Source organism: Bos mutus, chromosome 18 (assembly GCF_027580195.1).
Source record: "Bos mutus isolate GX-2022 chromosome 18, NWIPB_WYAK_1.1, whole genome shotgun sequence".
In the NCBI taxonomy this organism is placed as follows: domain Eukaryota; kingdom Metazoa; phylum Chordata; class Mammalia; order Artiodactyla; family Bovidae; genus Bos; species Bos mutus.
In genome coordinates, this window is record NC_091634.1 from 50,053,239 (window position 1) to 50,070,142 (window position 16,904).

At 50.9% G+C, this 16,904-nt stretch overlaps 1 long non-coding RNA gene across 1 annotated transcript in view; it reads left to right on the forward strand.

Moving 5' to 3' along the window:
• LOC138991840 (uncharacterized) overlaps positions 1-16,904 on the forward strand; it is a 287,475-nt gene that overhangs the window by 145,193 nt on the left and 125,378 nt on the right. Inside the window, exon 6 of the long non-coding RNA XR_011467732.1 lies at positions 2,132-2,308. This is a non-coding gene — a long non-coding RNA (uncharacterized lncRNA). The remainder of the gene's footprint in view (positions 1-2,131; positions 2,309-16,904) is intronic.

A 16,904-nucleotide genomic window follows, 5' to 3' on the forward strand; every position in this document is an offset into this window, starting at 1 on the left:
AGTTTTCTATATATAGGTCTTTAGTTTCTTTAGGTAGATATATTCCTAAGTATTTTATTCTTTCCGTTGCAATGGTGAATGGAATTGTTTCCTTAATTTCTCTTTCTGTTTTCTCATTATTAGTGTATAGGAATGCAAGGGATTTCTGTGTGTTGATTTTATATCCTGCAACTTTACTATAGTCATTGATTAGTTCTAGTGATTTTCTGGTGTAGTCTTTAGGGTTTTCTATGTAGAGGATCATGTCATCTGCAAATAGTGAGAGTTTTACTTCTTCTTTTCCAATTTGGATTCCTTTTATTTCTTTTTCTGCTCTGATTGCTGTGGCCAAAACTTCCAAAACTATGTTGAATAGTAATGGTGAAAGTGGGCACCCTTGTCTTGTTCCTGACTTTAGAGGAAATGCTTTCAATTTTTCACCATTGAGGATAATGTTTGCTGTGGGTTTGTCATATATAGCTTTTATTATGTTGAGGTATGTTCCTTCTGTTCCTGCTTTCTGGAGAGTTTTTATCATAAATGGGTGTTGAATTTTGTCAAAGGCTTTCTCTGCATCTATTGAGATAATCATATGGTTTTTATTTTTCAATTTGTTAATGTGGTGTATTACATTGATTGATTTGCAGATATTGAAGAATCCTTGCATCCCTGGGATAAAGCCCACTTGGTCATGGTGTATGATCTTTTTAATGTGTTGTTGGATTCTGATTGCTAGAATTTTGTTTAGGATTTTTGCATCTATGTTCATCAGTGATATTGGCCTGTAGTTTTCTTTTTTTGTGGGGTCTTTGTCAGGTTTTGGTATTAGGGTGATGGTGGCCTCATAGAATGAGTTTGGAAGTTTACCTTCCTCTGCAATTTTCTGGAAGAGTTTGAGCAGGATAGGTGTTAGCTCTTCTCTAAATTTTTGGTAGAATTCAGCTGTGAAGCCGTCTGGACCTGGGCTTTTGTTTTCTTCCAGCAATCTTGATTCCAGCTTGTGCTTCATCCAGCCTGGTATTTCATATGATGTACTTTTCTTATAAGTTAAATAAACAGGGTGGAAATATACAGCCTTGACATACTCCTTTCCCAATTTAGAACCAGTCCATTGTTCCATGTCTGTTTCTAACTTGCTTCTTGACTTGCATAGAGGTTTTTCAGGAGGCAGGTAAGGTGGTCTGGTATTCCCATCTCTTTAAGAATTTTCCACAGTTTGTTGTAATCCACACCGTCAAAGGCTTTAGTGTAGTCAGTGAAGCAGAAGAAAATGTTTTTTTTCTGGAATTTTCTTGCTTTTTCTGTGATCCAGTGGATGTTGGCAATTTGGTCTCTGGTTCCTCTGCCTTTTCTAAATCCAGCTTGAACATCTGGAAGTTCTTAGTTCACATACTGTTGAAGCCTAGCTTGGAGAATCTTGAACATTACTTTGCTAACATGTGAGATGAGTGCAATTGTAGGGTAGTCTTAGCATTCTTTGGTATTGCCTTTCTTTGGGGTTGGAATAAAAACTGACCTTTTCTAGTCCTGTGACCACTGCTGAGTTTTCCAAATTTGCTGATATATTGAGTGTAGCACTTTCACAGCATCATCTTTTAGGATTTGAAATAGCTCAACTTTTGTAATGAAAAGTAGAACAGTACCAGTGACAAGGCACCAACTCAGGTGCCACATTCCCCAGATATGGTTTCCTGCTCCCCTAGCATGAATCTCTCCAGGCAGAATCTTCTCCAGCCTGTCCATAGCAGGCTGGTGTTAAATATTGGCTACCAAGCAGGAAGCTGATCAGCCCCACCCCCAGCTCTTTGTGTAAAGCTGATCCTACTAGTGATGGTGGAAACTGAACCACGCCTACGGTAGACATAACACAGAGACCTCCTCCAGAGTGTGGTCCCCTTTGGTGGGGAGCGTAAGGCAGGGCTGGCACAGGAGAACTTGGGCTGGCTCCGTCAGCTTGGTGCTTCCACCCAGCAACATCTCTCCATGTGGGAACAGAAAAATATTAACTCAGGAACCCATGCCCATTAGTGAATCGCTGTGTCTGCAACTTTACGCTCATTAGAGTTTTAATAAACTCCTGCCTGTTTTTATAGGGATTTTTTTCCACCACCTTTGAACTACTTGAAAACAATAAAGTGCCCTCTTCACACAGGTTGGCCCAATGGGAAGACTGACCTTATTTCCACTCTCCTCCTGAGAGTGATGATGCGGCCCCACAAGCCAGGGACACTGTGATCAAATGAGAGATGGACTTCAGCCTCTGCGGTGACCCCCGGAAGAGGAAGCAACTGGACATTTCCTCTGCACATTGTCTTTTGCAAAGATACAAGTAAGGAATATCTGTCCTGGATTGTTTTTCCTTCTTTGAATGCCAGAAAAACTTGCTAAGTTTAAGGGAAATAGAGGGGGAAAAAAACTGTATTATTAAGTTTTAATGGATAATGGTGGGTCTTTGGTCAAACCAACCAAAGACCCACGTCTGCCATGGCCACGACTGTCTTCACACCTAGAGGCCTGAGCACACTTTGGGGTACAGGTCTCAGATACGCCGACTCTTGGGGCTGACACGCTGAATGCCCCCCATTCCCTGGGTAGTGGCACCCGCCTGGGTGCATCTGCATCACGACTCCCCTCGCTGTTGCAGGAACGCTCGTGCTGTCTCTTCCCTGAGGTTTGACTTCGTCAGGAACTGCTGGAGACACCTTCCCTGATCGCCCGTGTGGCGCTCTGTTTTGTCACCTGCTGTTCCTGCTTGTTTGCCTGTTGATTTTCTGTTTTCCCACCTGGAGTGTAGACCCCATGAGGGCAGGGATTTGTCATTGTAGTTTTGTTTCTGAATAAATGACATGGTAGGTTACAGTGTAAAATGCTCCCGTTCTTAAAGGCACAGTGCTCCATGCATCACAGGAGACCAGGCTGGGTAGTCTCTAAGTCCCCTTCTGGTTTTGTGATCCCAACATTCAGGTCCCATTTAAGGTGTCTCATTTAAAACCTCTTTTTTCCCTCCTTCTGAACAGAATCCATAGTACTAGACTCAAATCCACCTCCCTCAGATAACCTCTCCCTCACCCTCTCTGATCCTGCATGTGATGCTCAACATACATGGAGTGCCACTGCGTGCCACGCTGGGCTGCAGGATCTGCGTGAACAGCGTCCTCTCGACACACAGGCCGCCCCTGTGGGACAGAGCCCAGGTGCAGGGAGGGAGGGCCCCTCGGAGCAGTGTGGGTTAGGACTGCCCTCCCGTCACCGGCTCCTATTCTAGACCGAGGGACTGTCTTGTGAGTGGGACCCAAACCATCCTGGTACTCATCTCCCCAGGCCATCTCTGTGTTTAAGACACTGTCCTTCACTTCAACGGGAGCCCTACAGAATATCTCCCAGGCCAGAAACTACTAGGTGGGGCTTTCTCTGCTTCAGATAAAATCACGCTGCCTCTACCGTCCACAATTCCATCCAGCACGAGGGGGAGGAAAATTGCTAAGTCACAACTGCCTTCAGAGGGGGCCGACAAGCAGACAAAAGATAGACGTTTTGGAAGAAAGAGCCCTGTTCACAAAACGAGGGAGGAAACATCCCTGTTATTGATTTCTTAGATTCGTAGTCCATTTCACCAAGGGTGCTGACAATATTGCATAGAAATATTAGATGTTCTGAAATCAACGCCTAATACCCTGCCAGACAGACCCAGCTTCTGACTACTCCATCATGCACACTCCCACACTCCCACACTTATCCAAGCTGTTATACACACACACTCCAAGAGATATTATCAGCCTAAGTCACCCCCCCATCTTTTTTCAATCTCTGAAAAGCTGCATTTACCAAAATAAGCAAAACATGTGAGGTATGGAATCCACCTTGTTGAAGGGCTGGGTTTTATTGGTCACCCGGTAAATCAAAACACATGGAAAAGTGCTACATTTAGGAACACGCTGCGACTGTATTACCCCTCGTCTTACTGGTTCATCTCTAATCGGAACCAGCTGGCAATAAAGACGCGAGTTCATGGGAATCCACCCTTTGTTGAAAGCAGGGCCGGGTGGATGCTGGAAGCCGATGAGCACAATGAAAACAGCTGTAATTGACTCTTGGGGTCAGGCCCTGGGTAGAACTCGGGGACAGAGGTGATGCTACAGCTGGTGCATAAAATGCTGGACTCCTGGTTACCTGTAACTGTGTATAGAGGAGCCAGAGAGGATGGCGCCGCTTAGGAGGCTCCCCGCTCCCCGCTCGTGTCTGACCCCACCGACCTGGCTCAGGCAGCTCTGGTGTCTCACAGTTACTCTGGGCTGCTTGTTGACAGTGGTCACCATAGTGGTAACGATGGTGCTCATGATGGTGGTGATGATAATGATGATGGCGGTGGTGGATGACCATGGTGGTGGTGACTAGGGTGGGATGATGCTGTTAATGGTGATGATGGCGATGATGATGGTGGTGGTGGTGATGGTGGCACCAGTCAGAAACAGCAGATAGGCTGCCCAAAGCATGTGGAACGTGTCCACATCAAAGCGCTACAGTGTTAATTCCATGGGCCTCGTAACCTTGATAGCATTAATCGAACTCTTTCCTTTTTTCCTTGTGATTTATCTATTTTAAACACTCTTTCCCCCAAACAAGGAAACTGACTTCTGGATTCTAGAAATGGAGCATGCACACGCGCGACCCCAACTCCGCTTCCTGTTGCTAATCAGCTCAGGGCTCCACCCTTTGGAAAATGGTGATGCATTAGGAGGGTCTGTCGGATATTTTTAGCACCTGACACCAGCCTATCTCTTCCTCTCCCTGCAGGCCTGTGTGATGTGTGCTGTTTAATCAACACACTTTAGTTAATTGTACAGACAGACTTTTTTTTGACAAGTCTGCTAATACTTTGAGATCTGCAGGTCAGATCTGCAGCGTCAGGGTTGGGACTGTCCGTCTAGACCTGGGCCAGGGCACACACCATACATAGGGCTACCCTTCCTCCTGGGCCAAGGGCAGGCCTCAGTGACACTCTCACAAAAAATCTGCAGCTCATTTCTTCTTGACACAGGATGTCTGGGATTCAGTACCAATTGCTGGAAGCTGGTGAGATGAAATTGATCTGTCATCCCTAGAGATGTTGTAATAAAAATAACACCAGGTCTTTTCATTTCATACTTAATCCCTTGGCTCCCACTGGCCCCGTAGTGAAAGTCAGGGGCTGATTAGAACGCACCACATTTCTGCATCATGAACATAGGAGGATTTAACCGTTTTGGTGGTCAGCACTCTGAACCCTGCTCATTAAATCTGTCTAGGAGAACTACTGTTTGGAATCATACAACAGACTCACTTCTCTCTGGTGGTAAAGACGGTGACGTTGTATGCACGGACAGGCCTTGAAGTCCCTATGTGTGCCCTGCTCACAGCGCCTAGCTGAGGGAATGCCCTCCCCAGAGCACTGCCCCTCCTTGTCATGGCGACACTCCACTTTGCTGTTGGATGTGAGCTTCGTGAGGGCAGGGCCTTAGTCTGCCTGGTTCCCTGCCACACTGCCTTGCCTGGATAGTGCGTGGTATGTAGAAGATGCTCAGTATATTTATAGAATCAGTGGATGAATGACCTCAGCCAAAGGGTGGTATTCCCTCAGGGAATGGTCCACCTGCAGCTTCCCCCGGCCTGCATGTGGAGAGAACAGCCAGGTGGAGAAGCCAGCCTGTATTTCTAGGAAGAGATGAGTGGTTTTTCTCGCATTCACTCTTGTGACCGTGGGAGCCCCTTCTGATGAGCTGCCTGCTAATGGAGGCACAGCCACGGACACCAGGGCTCCGAGGGACCATGGGAAGCCTTTCCTGTCGCGTTTGCAGTCTGCATCCATGTTGAGGAGACCAGGGGCGGGAAGGGGGTGATGAACATGTGCCTGGGGTCTGAGTTGCTCTCGTGGCATTTTCCTCCCTGCCGGGCTCAGCGATGACTAGGCTGGAACTCCTGTCTTTTCGGGCTCCACCTTTGGCGCAGTCTCTGGACCCGACTCCATGGCAACCTGGAAAGGTAGGCATGGAGTGCTGTGTGTCCTGGAGGTGACATGACAGGAACTTGGGGTCTGGGATGCGCGGAGGGAAGAACACAGTTGGCTGCAGCCACATCTCCAGCTGATGAACCACACTGGCCCTGCTCTACAATCTACTCGGAAAGACTCTCCAGGGGGCCTGAGAACAGTCTCCTTGGTGTGTCTGGTGGGTTCCAAAACTGAACTTGGCTCGTTAAATCTTTCAAGTGACGTGGACTGTATTCCCTCGGCAAGGACATGCTGGAGAATTTCCTTGGAGGAAATATCTTAGAGGACCCATGTCACTGGGGGAGTTTAGAGAGAGAATGGGTCCCCCCAGGAGTTCTAATGAATGGAAACTGTCTTTCCCACACCCCTAGCCCTACCTGAGCTTCAGGAGGCATCACGTGAATCATGAAAAAGAACTCAGGCCACAGTTTTGGAATGAATTACAAGACTGAGATTTTTCTTGCCTTCATAAAAGGCCCAACCTCTCTTCCCTTATGCCTGTGCTTCCCTCCAGATACATGCTTTAATATCATGGTCCCCAGAGGGACTGTGGGGCTGTGTCCCAGCTCATGAAGGCCTTCCGTGGGGAAGGTAGGGTCATAATGACGATAGTGCAAACCAAAGTCATGTTCTGAATATCCAAGGAGTTCTAACTCCCAACTACCTCCCTGCTTTCTTCTTAAGAGGACTTAAGATGCCCAGCTAAAAGACCAGCTTCCCTTCACCACCCCCTCCACTAACATTGAGTCTTCAGGGCTGGAGTGTGGGTGGTGCTAATGTGGCTCTGAAACCAGTGTAGACACACCCACAGCTGAGGGTGTCGGCTGTGAAGTCTGCTTCCAATCCCAGTGCAGCCAGGAGGCAGAACTCAGGACAGGTTACTCTCAGGGCTTCAGAGATTCCTGTCTGCCGAGTAGAAGTTCCTAGCACAGGTGTGCTGGGCAGATCCAACGATCGGATGGTGACGGTGGTGATGATATCTTTTTATCACCATGACTTATTATCACTATTATGGATAACAAAGCAACTTCATCTGCTGTCTGAATGTTTCTACAAGTCAGATAAGAGTATGTCCTCACCTTAAATCGAGGAAGATGCTAAAGAGAAACCTATTGCCTGACCCCGATCAGTGCAGTCCAGGAAGCAAATGAAAAGAGTAGTCTGGTTGTTTCAGAAAGGAGTTGGGGCCCCAGGAACTATGGGAGATGCCAGGGCTTGGAAGCTGTGGGGCCCCCCCATCCAATCAGGTTGATGCATCTTTCCCAGCACATAACGTGCACACACCTGCCACCTGGCCGTCCTTTCTCCTGAAATGTCCTTTACCCTCTCTGCTGAATCACACTCCAGGGTTAAAGGAAGAACAAGGGCATCTAGCTGTCATCATGCCTAGACAGTGCTTTATTCAATCCTCAAAATAACTCTACAAAGCAGCAAAGTGGGCACTGTTACCTCCGTTTTATAGATGAGGAAAATAAAGGTCAGAGAAGGGGATTCTTTGCTCAAGGGTGTCCAACCAACCATTGGTAGACACTGCAGCTTCTTCTCATGGGCTCCTGGAGACACCTCAGGGTTCCCTGGATCCCAGTTTGAAAACCGTTTTCCTGGCCACTCTCTTGTGGGTCCTTCCAGTGAGCCGTGTGGTTATTTATACAACTTTGGTCATCCTTTGTGGTCCTGAGGTGGTGAGAAGTGGATGGAATTCAGCATGCGCTGTACCCAGTGGGGCTCACCAGGTGCTTTGACAGCAAGATGTTTTCTTTCTTAAATCTGGAAATGGCTGGTCTCCCCAACAGGCACATTCTTGCCCACCCACGAAGGCTGAGGCCTAAAATTCTCCCTATTAACAAGCCCCTGCAGGCGCTGTGCACAGCGGAGTGGGCAGCTGCTCGGAGCCTGATGAGCGCTTTCTGCTGGTGCGTCCAGAAGGGCAGCTTGGCTCGGTGTTCACCGTGAGAGCATCAACAGGAAACGGAGCCGGAGCCCCTGCTGTCCTGGGTGGGACAGGTCCCCGCTTCCCTCCAGGTCTGGCTGGGCTTCACCAGTGGAATCAAAATGGAACGCGGGATATAATTACACTGGCCACGCTAGCAGCTGAGAAGCTCATGGGTTTGCTTACATGTGCACAAAATGAAATCTCGGCTCACGAGCAGGGGTTTTATGATTATTAAATGTGCGTTGGCGGAAGGTTTGGCAGCTCTTTGGTCTCAGGCGTGGAGCTAGAAGTTGACTCAGAGTCCCAAGTGGTGGCTCCACGCTTGTCCTCGTCTGTCAGTGGTGTTGCCCGTCTGCCTGGAGGAAGAGGCCCCTCCCAAGGCAGGAGGGTGCAGAGGAGACATTGGCCAGGAGCCAGTGGGGATGGCACTTGAGCTCCCCCTACACCCAAGTGTAGGTCCTAAGGTCGCCCTTAGGTCCGGGTCGCCCTAAGTCCTGGAGTTCCAGGAGAAGATGGGAAGATGCACACACAGAAAGCAGCCAGACCCAACTTCCTGACTCTCCAAGCCCAAGCTTTGAGAGGGGAGGGAGGTAGGACAGATGGCATTTATCTGAACTGATGTCCCCTGACTCCTCAAGCCCGTGCTTTGAGAGGGCAGTGTGGTGGGACAGATGGCATTTATCTGAATTGCCGTCGTATCAAGGCACCAGTGACCACACCTCCATGAGCTTGAGAAGCGCCTGGGAAACAGTTTATAGAGCGCGTGCCCATCTCCCAGCTCTCTATACAGACGAGCACCTCCCACCAAGACTCTGAGTCATTTGCGCTGAAAGGGATCGGGAGTCCATTCACAACACCTGGCCTTTCTGATGTGACCGTGAGTGAGTCACCGTGTGGGAGACAAGTTCCAGAGCAGTAGTTCTCAGACCCCCGTCCCTCAGGATCCCTGAGGGAGGTCGTGTTAGAGCCCAGGCTGCCAGACCCTCCCTGCAGCTTCTGATGTGCGGTTCATGGCTGGAGCGCCAGAATCCCCTCCTCTAACAAGTTCCCTGGCGAGGCCCTGCTGCTGCTCCTGGGACTCCACTTTGAAAACTAGTCTTTTCCTGTCTTGGGGGAAAAAAAACTCAGCTTGGTCACGTCAGTGGTCCAAGGAGAGGAAACCAAGCCTTGCTCATCTTTTATTCCCCAGCACAGCAGGCTCGCGCTTGGCTAATTAAATGCACCTGGAGATCTTTTAGAAAATTCCAGTGATGTTCTTTTTCTCTTTACTGAGATGCGTTTGATATACCATATTAGAGTTTCAGATTGTACAACATAGTGATTCACCATACTTACGAATATACTCCACTTACAGTTATAAAACTTGATGGTATTCCCTGTACAACATGTCCTTCTAGCTTATTTATTTTGTACGTAGGCATGTCTATCTCTTGGTCCACACCCCCTAGCTTGCCCCTCTCCTTTACCTCTCCCCGCTTGTGATCCCTTGTTTGTTCTCTATATCCACGATGTCGTGGCCATCCAAGTCTGAGATGGGAAAGAATTTCCAGACACAGTGCGTTTCAGAGAGGAGTGAGTTTATTAAGAGCAGTGGGCCGACCTCCTGACAGACCAGGGAGAGTCAGTGCTTTTTGTGGGTTAGCAGCCAGTTTTCATAGCCTCAAGACAAAGAAAAGTCCTGCTGCAAGGCTGGCATTAGGTGATTGGTTCGGGCACTATAGGGTGATTACTGGAATGAGCTTTTTTTGCCTAATTTAGGTTCAAGAAATCTGCTGGTGATGATCAAGGGGGCGTTGGCAATGGTTACGAAGGGGCTCAGTCAGCTTTGGTGACCTTGGTTCTGGGCTCCGCGACTGTGGCTTGGGGCCGGACTCCACATGCAAGTTTGTTTCTTTTTTGTTATATTCACTAGTTTGTTTTATTTTTTGAGATTTCACATACAAGTGGTAGCAAATGGTATGTGTTGTTCTCTTTCTGACTTGCTGTGATCATCGCTAGTTGCATCCATGTTGCTGCAAATGGCATCTTTTCCTTCTGTTTTGTGGCTGAGTGCTACTTGGTTGTGTGTATGTAGCACATCTTATTTATCCATTCATCTGTCCATAGGGCCACACTGAAGTTTCCTTTTATTTTTATTGTAAACAGCAATGCTGTGAATACATGCATTGGGGTGCACATATCTTTTTGAGTTAGTTTTTTTTTTCTTCAGATAAATTACCTAGGAGTGGAATTGCTGGGTCACGTGGTAGTTCTATTTTTAGTTTTTGGAGGAACCCTGACCATACTGCAATCTTGGGTGGGGTCCTGGCAAGCTGCCCTCCTCCGGGTGCAGCCAGGGCTTAGGACCCTCGCCCCTGCTCCTTAGCACAGAGCAGGCAACCAGTTTCCATCTCCACATTAGTGTCTGCTGAGCGTCCATAGCGTGCTTTAAGTCAACAATTACCAAGTGCCTGTTCTCTTCCAAATGCTGTGTCAGAGGCAGTGGGAACGAAAGAAAAAGGTGTATCTGTCTGGTCTCAAGCAACTTGCAGTCCACTGGAGTGGACAGACGTGCGTCACAGGCGTGGGTCACAGGCAGGGACTACAACGGAGGACATGCAGGCACTACAGACCAGAAGGCAGAGGATCCTTCTCGCTGGAGTTGGAGCCAGGCATGGAAACTTCCAAAGAGGGTAGACTCTAAGCTGGGTCCTGATACATGGTGAGGGAGAAGGCCAGCATGCTCGCTCTGGCGGACGGAACAGGCTTCAATGTCAGCTCCTGAGGCCGCACGGAGCCGTCAGGGAAGCCTGAGCAGAGCCGAGTGGAGGGAGGACAGAGAACAAGAAACGAGGTCAGCTGAGGAGCGCGGAAATTAGAAGTGAGCTGCCTTTGGAGCATCGGGCTGTAATTCTTTGTCCCCCAGTGAGAGAAGGAGGTTGGCCATCAGCCCCGTGCTGCCACGCGGTGGGAGGTGTTCTCTCGCATCCCAGTGGGAAGCACAGCCCTCTGAGTCTACGCTCCTTTAAAAAAGCATGGATTCTCACTGCTTCCCATGTGCTGTTGGTGCCAGGATTCCTGCCAGAGCCCCAGCATCCATCTTCTTCCAGGAGCAGGAAGGCAGGGTGGGAGATGGGCTGCTTGCTGGGAGAGGGGCCCCTGGACCAGCCTCTGCTGGTCAGCCCTGCTGCGCCTACAAAGTGAAGTTGGGCAGAAAATCCGAAGACCAGTCTCGCCCTGACTTTAGAAAGTTGTCTCCTGCTGAGCCAGTGAGCCCGCGGAGAAGGACAGGAAGGACGCCTGCGGACCCCCTTGGCTCCCTCTGATGCCTGGCCCCCCTGCCTGCATTGCGCTCTCGCCGAGCCCAGTCCCCGCATGTCTGCAGAGCAAGGTGCTGGCCCTGCCCACCAGGGCGCATTCCATCAGTCACCTCCCCAGCCTCCAGCCAAGAGAGAGAGCACCCCAGGTCACCAGTCCCTGAAGAGAAATGGTTTATTCAACCGTGTTTCGGAAATTAAAACTGGGGCCTCACTCTTGTGTTTGGCACGTCTAATGGGAAAAGTCAGACATGAAAGAAAGAACGGGAGCATCTTGGGTGTGGAGCTCTCAGGAGTGGCTGGGGATGGAACAGCTGAGCCGAGCCTTGCCGGTCTCCTCCGCTCCTGGACCCTGAATCCTGGAGCTGGGGTGCTGGGTGGTGCCCAGGGCAGCGCCCCCATCCTCTGGGCGGAGGTACAGGAGTGGGCGGGGACCGGCACAATGAAGGGAGTTGTGGTTTTGACTGTGGCTGGAATGACCCTGTGATGTATTGTCCAGACTGAAGAGGAGCTTGTGATGACTCCACTGGGACGTGGGTGTGAACCAGAGCTGTCCAGGGCGAGCAGGACCCACCAGACGGAGCTGAAGGAACTGGGGATGCTTAGGCAAAGAAAAGATGAACTGGGGGAGGCATAAAGCCTGCATTTTACGGAGCCTGAGTTCCTGATATGAAATCCTGGCACCATCACTAACCACCTATGTGACCTCAGACAAGTGCCATAACTTCTCTGAGCCTTGATTTCTTCACTAGGACAGTGGGTAATGGTGCCTGCCCCTCTGGGCTGCTGGCCAGGGGAGTTAGGATGCAAGAAGCCTGGTGTTTCTGCGCTGCTCGTAGGCTTGGTGCTCAGTAGGCAGTGGCCCTGGGCACCTCTCCCAACCCCACTAGTCCTCAGTCTCCCCTGCTGCGGGGTGATGTAAACTTCCCTCCTGGTTAGTCCTCAGGGTAACTGGGATGAACAAATGGGATAACTGATGTGGAAGGCTTGGAAAACTGTGTGAGGAGCAGACCCACGAGAAGGGAACCAGAATAAAATGCTCCTAGGACGTGTGGCCTCTCGAAGATAAACTTCACCTCTGAAGGGAGATGCAGATGATGTAACCAGAGAGATAAACAACCAGTTGCCCCATTCTTTTGGTCGGGTGGCCATGCCATAAGCAAGCAAAGGACCCTCTGTGCCCCCAGCAATGATTACCTCCCGTCCTGGCGTTGACTCTGCTTCCCCTTTCAGTCTGTGACTTTGGGTGGGTTGATCCCCACCTCCTGGCTCCAGGCCTGGTCGATCAAAACATTCTGCCACTTGGGGTGTAGTTATTGGTGCAAATACTGGCCAGAGGTCCAAGCAGACCAGTGAGACCCAGTTCCAGGGCTGCAGTTAGAGCTGTTGACAGAGGTCCCTCGTCCACCACAGTGTCTGAGAAGGGTCTAGGGCCTGCAGCCACCACCCAGCTCACCCTGAAAATGGAACCCACGCAGAGGAAAGCAGAGCTGAGAGCTGATAAGCTCTGAGTGGGAGCCTACTTCCTGTGTTTGTGTCCCTGGATCCAGCCCTACCTGAATCTCAGATCTGGAGTTTGCCGTTAGGCAAACCGACGCTCCTTTCCTTTTTAGGTAAGTTTCTGCCACTTGCGATCGATAGGACTTTGAAAACTAGATGCAGCTGATGAGAAGCAGAGACGTACAGAAACAGAGGGAAGGGTTCCTGAGTAGAATGCGTCATCCATCTTCCGTCTGGTGGCCCTTGGGCTCATGCCCTGCCCACCTCTGTCTCTGCTGCCTTGTCTTATGGGCTGGCCGGCATCTGCCGGCTGACTCCCAGCTGGCTCAGCCAACAACGGCCCTGGGGGACAATCAGAGACAGGGAGGCGGAAGCCAGGGGGTGTTGCCTCCTCCCTCCCTGCCTCTGGTAGCAGCTCCTGTCCCTCCTTCACTGTCCCCGCTTCTGCTGGGCACCCCATCCCTCCGTCCCTAGCCTTGTGACACTGGAGGCTCCTGCTCTTGTTCATCTGTGGTGGCCTCAGCGTTCCCTGGTTGACTTCGTACCAGTCCCTTCACTTGTGCAGACAATCCCCTGTATTAAATTCTCTCTGTCTTTGGTATTCAGAGCTGCTGCTTCTCTCCTGCTTGGACCCTAAGTGACGCTGATGGCAGATCTATTTCCTCTTGTGTCCTGGCAGTAGAGAGGATGGGGACACCCAAGGAACTGGAATAAGTTCAGAGCTACCGGGGGTGAGGGGTGAGGCTGGGCTGGATCCACAGGGCCCCAAGAACCACATGGAGGGGCGTGGCTGTGACCGGGGCAGCAGGGGCCTCTGGTGCTCTATAGGAAGGATTAGGGTGGTGTGGTGTGCGGAGACCATCTCCAGGAGGGGAGGCATGGGACTCGCACGCCCCTGTGGACTCTAGGCCACATCCTGAAATGAGGACATGGCTTCTGCAGGCCAGCACGTGCCAGGGGCCCAGAGAAATGCGATCTGGGACTTCCAGGAGCTGCTGCTCCCTGCCCGCACATTTCAAAGGCTGATCTCTTCGGGGGCTCCTCTTGCCCAAGTGAAATGGAATACTGTATGAGGGCTTGGGCGTAGAGGGGCAAGGACTCCAGGAGCCAGCGAGGCGGAGGGGCCGGGGGGCTTCAGCAAAGCCAGCAACAAAGAGCCCAGTGACCCAGCGAAGCCTGAAGCAGCCCAGACATGAAAGGAATATGCTGGAAAAATTAACTCAGTGTTTGCTTTGGGAACCAGTCTGACGGCTCTTAATCCAGTGGGCGTGTGTGCACTGCAGCTCACGGGACGCCCCATATCCCGGCGGGGCGACAAAGGGCCGTTTGTGAGGTTCGCGTCCACCCCTCGGAGGGTGCCTGCCGCCTGGTCCCCGCCCAGCCTCCAAGCAGCAGTCCTGCCATCGGGGCCCAGCCTCCTCTGGCAGCCCGCTCCTGGCTGGCTGCTCGCTGGCTTTTCCTTTTCTTGCCTCCTTGATGTTCCCGCTTTAGAAAGACGAATGGCGTGGAGTAGTCGCCAGGCCCCAAGGCTGGAATGCTTGGAGGGTCTGGCTTCTTAACAGTGCATCTGTCTGATGGAGCAGACAAGAAAAAGTCGCCCTTGGCTCCTGGACGGAGGGTCTGGAATAGGGAGGGGGCCGCCCCCTGCAGGGAGGAGTGACCCTCCTCCATGAAGGACGTCCAGGGAAGTCACATGTGCACACACGGGCAGACAGGTTTCGGACCAGAATTTGATTAGATGTGCTTGAAAAGAAATCCTGTTTTAAATTCCTTCCCTCCTGTTTTAACTAGATGAGCCCCAGGGAGAGGGAGTCAGTGGCCAAAACCCAGACAAACCAACGAAGTTACTGCTGAGATTTTTGAGCTCCCAAAGGCTTGGGTCCTGCCATTCCAGTGGGAGGTAAATGACCCTGGAGGGCCCTGCTGACCACTGCGGTTTCACCTAAATCACTGGATTTAGACGTGAGCCCGTGCTACGTGTTGACCCATGGGCACGCTGTCTACAAAGCCGTCACCTACATGGTCCAGTCTCAGGCCAGGCGGTCATCAGAGAAGCTGAGTCCAGCAACTAGAACAAATTCACAAGTAACCCAAAGTTCTAACTCTCACTTATCAACCACAAGAAGGGCATCCCTGGACCTATTCAATCAATTCCTATACCTCCTTTTGCTGTTCCCTCCTGTCCCCTCTATGTCACTACCGCTCCCTGATTCTCTCCTAAAACAGAGACAAGAACCGCCAGCCACTCTTTGCTCTTATTACTGAAGAGGCAGTCTGGGAAGTCAGGGTCCTCTTTGGGGGTGAGGCCAGCTGAGTGCAGAAGCCCTCTTCTTGGGATGGGTGTTGGGGGGCAGCTCTCAGGTGAGGGCAATGACCACCCTGGATTCTCTCTGTCACCAGTTGTAAAAGAGGGTGTGGGTGTGCAGAGCACCTGCCTGTGCTCCATTCCCCAGGGACACCCCTCTAGGCAGCCATCATCCAGGGTGGACCCTCAACCCGCCCTTCAGTCTAACATCCTGTGTGACCCCCTTGGTCTCTTGTCTCCAGCCCAGCAGGACACTCCCAAGTCCCCACACTTGCCCACAGGTTCCCACACCCCAGTGCCCTCCTTCCATCCCCACCCCCCTCCACCAGCACAAGCGTGCACACTTTCCAGCTTTTCCTTTCTGCTCAGAAGCCTGGATGTCGGTATCACAGAGCCACCGGACACCTCCTGGGCTTCCTTCTTGTGAAGAAAGAAGAACCTCTGTCTACTTAAGTCACTTTCATTTCAGGGCTTTATTACCAGCAGCTGCACACAATTCTAACTGAGAAGATCATTTATGACTATTACCTTAGTATAAAAATAATATCTGCAACAGCTCCTGCCCCCCATCTGTCCATGTGGGCCAAAGTGAGAGTGGTGGGTGTGGCAGGCACATGGGCACACACGTCCTCTGTGAAGCCCCCACACCCCGCTCTACCTTCTGTTGGCATGACTCCAACTCCAGACCCCAATGTGCCTGTCACCTTGTTCAGAGTGGCATTCAGCCTGGCTTGGAGACTAAGCCCTGGCAGCGACCTGGTCCTCACATGCCCTTGGCTGCTATTGGACCAAGTGACCTTGCACCTGTTTTGGGACCTCTTTGGGCCTCCTTGTCACCCTTGAGGCTTCACAGTCAGAGAAAGTTGAGGTCACATCGTGACTGTGTCATTCACTTGTTATTTGAACATGGGGAAGCCACTTAACTTCTTTAGTTTCTGCAACCGCCAAAGCTTCTCTCCAGCCCAGCATTTGTAAAACAGAAATAGTGGAGGTGCCCAGCCCTGGCACCCACCCAGCTCTGGAGACCACAGTCTGAGACCCAGGTGTCAGCAGGGCAGGTCCTTTTGGGTTCGAGAGGGAGAGTGTGTTCCAGGCCTCTGTCCTGTCTTGTGGTGGTATTCAACCTGTCTATACAGCATCTCCTCCATGCCTGTCTATGAGTCCAAATTTCTCCTTTTTACAAGGACCCCTGCCAGGTTGAACTGGGGCCCACCTAGCAACCCCATCTGAACTTGATCATATGCAAAAATGCCTTTCCAAATAAGGTCACAGTCATCGGTGCAAAGGGCAAAGACTCCCAACATATTTACAGACTCAGTTCAACCATGAGTTGACTGAGAAAATTCATGTAAAGAAAAGTCCTTTCCTGCAGCCTCTGCAAAGGCTCACCATTTGCATGCTCACTGTTGCTGGGTTGGGTTTTGTAGAAAGAAACTGTCTTTCTGTTTCATGAAGCACAGACCAGGTCCCCCTGGTCTACAGAGACTAGAGCAGAAAGGCTGACCCATCCTGCTAATTCAGCTCTGGGGGTCTCAATGGATGATGGATGCAAGCCCCATTGATGTGCTCAGGCCATCCTTGGATTTCAACTGGCAGACTGGGAGCCTGGGCTGACCTCCTCATGGACAGATAGGAGACATAGCTGGACAGATAGGAGACCTAGCCAAGGGGCCAAAAGTTTCAAATCTCTCTGAATTCCTCCAGCCTTGAGATTGGATTTTACCACAGAGTGAAATCCATTCAAAGGCATCTTCATTTTCCATATAACTTGCCAGCTGCAGAGAGGCAAGGCAGAAAGAGTGGCTGGAAATTCCAGCTCCGCCCTCCCACTCCTGCCTCTCTGGAAATGGGTCCCTCGTCTTCTTT